Here is a 6,770-nt window from a genome sequence, read left to right as displayed (position 1 = left end):
GCATCTACACTGCTATCTACAGTAACGAACAATGTTCACGGCTGTTTTTCACGACAAGCGAAATACGAAATAAAAGAGAATCACTTTAAATATTGTCAGGAATTTTTAGAAAATTTTATTACTGTGTTAAAACCTTTTAGAATATTCAAAAACTTTAATGTTTTATGTGAAATAAAATTAAAATGGAGTAAGAAATAGATCAAGTTAACTTAAACATTATTTTGAAACACTAGTGAATGTGAAAGAATAAAATCAAATAGTTGGGAAAATCAACTAAATTAAAATAAGCTTTCGAACAAAATAAACTTCATTTTGATTTGATTCAAAATAAATAAATTTTAATCCGGGAAATTTGTTTAACAATTTAACAAACAGTTGACACAAATAATCGAATTCAAAATGTAAACTAATTATTTAATGAGAATGCCTTTTTCAGTTCAACTTTTTGGAACTTTTGTGCATGCCATTATTGATAAGTAGCAAAGAGTTCTTTCATACTTTTAACATATCCAAAAAATTTTAGTCAGGACTCTCTTAATAAACCGTAAAATACTTGTTGATAAAATTTTAACAATGGAACTCTTAGTTTAGGCTCCTGATTCTTTGGAGTTTTATTTTTCTATTGAGTTTGCAGTACAGTAAATAATATATTGCTTTAAAAAATTTTAATATCTGCTTAAGGAAATTTTTCTAATCTTGAAGAATTTGAAAAAAACTTTAAGAACAATAGACTATACACAAAATTATAAAGCCTACATTTCTACATTACTAACGTACTGATACTCGTGTATTTCTTACATGCAAAAATAATTTCTAATGTTAAAAATTAAAAATGTAACTTTTTTTCCAAGTGTAAACACTACCATTGCCCGCAAAAGCATATTTTAAACAAAAAAAATTGAATTCTCAAACAAAAATTTTTCTTACAAAAAGATGAGTTTTCAATTCAAAAGTACAAATTTTCAACAAAATAGTTGAATTTTTCACCGAAAAAGATAACTTATTAACAAAATAGTTAAATTGAAAAAAATTAGTAGATTTTCAACAAAATACTTGGATTTGTAACAAAATTGTTGAAAAATGTACAAAAAATGGAGTAATTAAATCTTCGTTTCCAAAATTTAATTTTCAACAAAAAAGAACGAATTTTTAAGGAAAAACTTTAATCCCGGTAAAAACTTAAAATTGTATGTAAACTTTATGATAAGTGGAAGAGATAAGTTAGTCATGGTAATTACCCATGCAATTATTCGAGATGTTTGATGTATAACAGCCGGCGGTAAACTACAAAGCAACACAAAAAAAACAGTGTGGGCATCTGGTAACAAGACACACGTATTCCCATGGATTTTGGGGCGCTGAATTCAAATTTGGAATCAAAAATCACCCATCACGTGATGGTTGAGCCATAACCTCAAAAAATGACGAAAAATCATGCAGTGAGGCAAATAAATTTCAAAATAATGCCAGTGATGCTAATTTTCACTTCAAAAACATGTCGACAACTGTGAAGGATCAACCCTTCCTGATATCAACTTATTTAACATAGCTTTACTTAACAGAACCTGACCTCACCTAACCTGAATTAACAGAAATTTATTGAACTGCACGTAAAGCTCTGGAAGCATATTTTTCCAGAAGCAAATGTGTGCTACATCGAATGGGTCAACTCGAGCCTAACCTAGAAATCAATCTAACTTAGCCTAACCTAACCTAACCTAACCTAACCTCACGAAACACAATTAAACTGATTGTGTTGTCCCGTTGTGTTTGCGGTACGGTTTCATTCAGCTTCGGCTTAACCTACATAGAGGTTTAACCTATCCTAACCTAACAAAAACTGACCTAACCTTACTGTGAAGAATCAACCCTTGCCTGATATCAACTTATTTAACATAACTTTACCCAACAGAATCTGACCTAACCTAACTTTGAAGAATCAACCCTTGCCTGATATCAACTTATTAAACATAACTTTACCCAACAGAACCTAACCTAACCCCACAAAATACAATTCAACTGATTTTGTTGTCCCGTTTTGTTTGCGGTACGGTTTCATTCAGCTTCGGCTTAACCTACATAGAGGTTTAACCTATCCTAACCTAACAAAACCTGACCTAATCTAACCGATTACGCTGGCAACCCTGTTCTTGCGTACTTTCATATTTTGGCCTTAATAGCAGTAAATGTCTGGAGTTTCGTAACTGCTTGTTGCTAGCATTATTCGTCTGTGTCTGTAACCATGGTAAGGTTAGGTCAGGACAAGGTTAGGTCAGGACAAGGTTAGGTCAGGACAAGGTTAGGTCAGGTTTTGTTAGGTTAGGATAGGTTAAACATCTATGTAGGTAAAGCCGAAGCTGAATGAAACGGTACCGCAAACACAACGGGACAACACAATGAGGTTAATTGTGTTACGTAAAGTTAAGTTAGATTAGGTTAGGTGAGGTAAGGCCTTTTTATGTTAGGATAGGTTTGATCTCTTTGCAGGTTAAGCCCAAGCTGATCAAACGGTACCGCAAACACAACGGGACAACACAATCAGTTTAATTGTGTTTCGTGAGGTTAGGTTAGGTTAGGCTAGGTTAGATTTATTTCTAGGTTAGGCTCGAGTTGACTCATTTGATGTAGCACACATTTGCTACTGGGAAAATATGCTTCCAGAGCTTTACGTGTAGTTCAATAAATTTCTGTTAATTGAGGTCAGGTGAGATCAGGTTCTGTTGGGTGAAGTTATGTTAAATAAGTTGATATCAGACAAGGGTTGATCCTTCACAGTTGTCGACATGTTTTTGAAGTAAAAATTTGCATCACTGGCATAATTTGGAAATTTATTTGCCTCAGTGCATGATTTTTCATCATTTTTTGAGGTTATGGCTCAACCACGACGGAATGGGTGACTTTTGATACCGAATTTGAATTCAGTGCCCCAAAATCCATAGGAATACGTGTGTCTTGTTATCAAATCCGCACACTTTTTTTGTGTGGCTGTGCTATCCGCGGTCGGTAACAAGACGAGCGCATGATGAACCAAGGTACCTCATCATAAGTAAAACGAATGTTTAACCAATTATTCAATTAAGTAATTGAATTTTCAACTAAAAACAATCATATTCAACGAAAAATAGAATTATTGAATCTCCAGTTTTAAAGATTTATTTTTAGGAAAAATATATATTTTTCAAGAGAATTGTTAATGTTTTAATATAACAGTGGACATTTCAAACCAAAAAGATGAATTTTTGAGAAAATAGTTGAATTTTTCACTACAAAATATAAATATTTAAGCAAAACTTAAGTCTTCTTTCATAATATAACGTTAAAAAAGACGAGGTCTTAGCATAAAAGTTGAATTTTCAAACAAACAAAAATTTAACGAATAAGTTAACTTTTAACAAAAAAAAGTAACATATTTTTAGCGTGATTGTAATTTTTTGTAAATATTGGGACATAATTCAGATCTTATTATTTCGCTATATCGAACTATAATTTGTCAACTTTTTAAAACTTAAATCCTAATTTTCGATTCCGATCAAAAAAAATTACATTAATCGAATTCAAAATGCTCGGGAAATTTATTAATGATATAGTTCTTATTTAAGGATATTAATTTCAAGCCTTGGAAATTTTAAAAGATGTCGAAAAAGAAATTTTATGAAAAATTAATTTTAAGGTTATATTTTGCAAGGAATCTGTATTATCACCAGAGAAGGTAACACCGATCAATATAGATATCTTTCTCATCCATGTTGACGATAAAAATAGACACTATCGATTTAAGTTAACTTTACAAATAAAATAAATCATTAAAGTCTTTTTAGGCTAGATGAAAATATGATTCAAATTTTTTGTTTCTAAAAAAAGATCTTTTCTATCGTTCCGCTGGGAATCGGACCACAGAACTTTGAAATGCCGGTCGGGTCTTGAAAAATTGACTTATATTAATATGTATCACCTCGCATATTACAATCCGTGTTCCTGAAAAATGATTCTTCTTTCGATCCCTCTTGTAGCTTAAAGGAAAAAGCCCCCGGCCGGGAATCAGAAGTTCGGTGGTTATATTTCGAGTGCAACGATCGAGAAGATCTTTTTTCAGAAAAAGTTTGCTTTGAAAAAATGTTTCAGATTTTATTTTTAAATATTTGAAAACATCCCGAAAAATTTCCAAAATTTTCTAAAAAGATTCCGTAAAATTGTAGGTCATTCTAGGAATAATTTGAGTCAGTTTAAAAGATATTTGTGAATTATAAATTTTTCTAAAAGATTGAAACAATTTAAGTACGTCGAAAGGTTTCTAAAAATTTACGAAGTATTTACGAATTGGTTTCAATTTTCAAAAGTCCTGAATATATTTAGAGTAGATACGTTTTCGAGATATCTAAAATCTTGAAAAAAATGTTTAGATATTCTTAAAACACCTAGCAGAATTATAAATTAGGAATTTTTTTACTTCCTTGACTGAAAAATCTTGTTTGTCAAAAACTCGACGGTTATGTCTGAAATTTATAATATGGTTTCAAAAATAAAAATTGCTACTTTTCGATTTTTAAGTGAATTTTTTTCGTTTTAAGGATTCAACTAAGAAAAATTCGTATTTAGCACAAATTAAACTCTTTCTGAAGAAAAATTAGTTTTTATATCAACGATTATATTTTTATTTACAATTTATCCTTTTTGGATCAAAATTAAACTATCTAGTTAAAGGTTAAACTAATTTGTTAAAAATGCAAATCATTGTATGAATATTAATAATTTCGGTTGAAAATTCATATTCTGGGTCTAGTATGTAGTTTAAAATTAATTTTTTGGGTTGAATTTAACCGTTCTTAATTAAAAATTCAAATATTTGTAGAACGAAATGTCAACTTACATTTTTCGTTAAAAATTCTAGATAGAAACATTCTAGGTCCCTACTTCTTTCTAATCAAGAGAGCAATTTTGTACGTAACGGTGAACGAGTAAAGTAAAGGAGCATAAAGAGGGGATTTTTTAATGCGAAGAAAATAACAGTTTAAGAAAAATGTCAGCAATATCAATCAGGAAGAGGAAAATGTGGGTGAGGAGATGCAAATAATGATTGGAGAAATGATAACAGTATTTGATTGCAGAAGCAAGAAAGAAGTCCGTAAAGAAGGGAATAGAAAAGGATGGGATGAGGAATGTATAGAGAAGCAGAGGGAAGTCAGAAAGGAGTTGAGAAAGTCAAGAAAAGAAAAAATTCGTGGAGAAGTATATGAAAACGAGCAAGAAGGAGCATATTGATAAGTGCGACGAAACAAGACGAGGAAAATATCAGGTTTGAAGAAGAAGTGTAGAAGGCTGGAAAAAAGAAGTTAAGAAAGGAAGAAAATATGACAGAGAAATAGGTGATGAAACGGCATAACAAGGGATAAATTAGTCAAGGGGTAAAAGTAGAAAAGGAATGCAAAAGAAGAAATAAAGAGAAAAGAATAGGGGAGTTAAGATAGAAAAAAAAAGATTGCTGACACATTCTAGCGATGTAGCGTTGCTGACAAGGTATGAAGGTGGAAAAGCGGGCCTAATTACAAGATTGGAGAAATAATTAGGCGTGAAAAAGTTGGATTTAAATGTAAAAAAAGAAGAAATAATGAACTTTAGAAGAGATCGGGGAAGAAAGAAAGAATAGACTGGGAGATGGAAAGGAGTGAAGTCAGAAGAAGTAAATGAGTTTAGATACTTCTTAGTATTGCTGATGATTTTTTAACCCCCTAAAGTTACAGCAAAGTTAAGGACGTCTCGATTTCAAAGGAATAAGCGGAAATATTTCCACTCTACCCTCGCCCATTTTAAAGTCAGACGCGTGCAAGTGCGTGCTGCCTTGAATTATTTTGCGCGTGCGCGTAGTAGACCTGTGTGCGTTCTCATGCATTATCTTCGAAATCTACAGGTCGCAGTAGCGGGAGCCTCTTTCTAGCACCTATTTTTGAAGTTCGAGTGTATAAACATTATCAAAATAATATAATATTTTTTAGATACACTCTTAACTAAGTTATTTTAAAAAATTATTAATTTTTGTATAGTTGCATAGCATGGGGATCGTTTATATTAATTCAACGATCTATCTTAAAAATTTAGCAATCATGGTTTTTTTTAACCTAATTAGCTTTCAACGCTTCAAGTTGTTTAATATTCTTAATTTTTAACCCTAAAAATAAAACCTACCAATTATTGCATTTAATCAAACAATCTTAAGAACCTTATACTAATAAACTCATAAATGATTGTTTACATTATAGATGGCATGTTTTACCGCTTTTCGCAGAAAAGTAGCATTTTTCAAAAATCATTTTAATACGAAATCAATGAGTTTCAAATAAGACTTACAATTGAGGAGTTCTGGACAAAAGGCGACAGGCGCTCGAGAACGAGTAGAAGTATTGTCCAGGCTGTGACGTCAGGTATCAAAAGTGAAATTCGAAATTTGAAAAAAAAACCAAAAATATAGTTAGATAGCACTTGAAAAATGAACCTGAGTCTTCATTTACATTTTTTCTCGGGCTGCAAATTTTCACATTAAAAAAATGAGCGAGGAAGTTTGAGATACGATAAACTTCAAGCGAACGAATTTTCCGCCAATGTATTAGCCAACTTTTTGGAAAATCTCAATTCGATTGGATTTTTAGTTCCATAATTACAGCGAGTTTATTACGAGCTCGCGACGCGACACCACAGGATTTTTCAGGGGACGCCGCCTGAAGCCTGAAACATCGTCCTTACCCATCCTTTGTTTTGTTCACTCGCACGCACTAGTC

The sequence above is a fragment of the Belonocnema kinseyi genome, chromosome 8, assembly GCF_010883055.1.
Source record: "Belonocnema kinseyi isolate 2016_QV_RU_SX_M_011 chromosome 8, B_treatae_v1, whole genome shotgun sequence".
NCBI lineage: Eukaryota > Metazoa > Arthropoda > Insecta > Hymenoptera > Cynipidae > Belonocnema > Belonocnema kinseyi.
The sequence above is the reverse complement of the archived record's forward strand: the minus strand, read 5'-3'. Positions refer to the sequence as shown.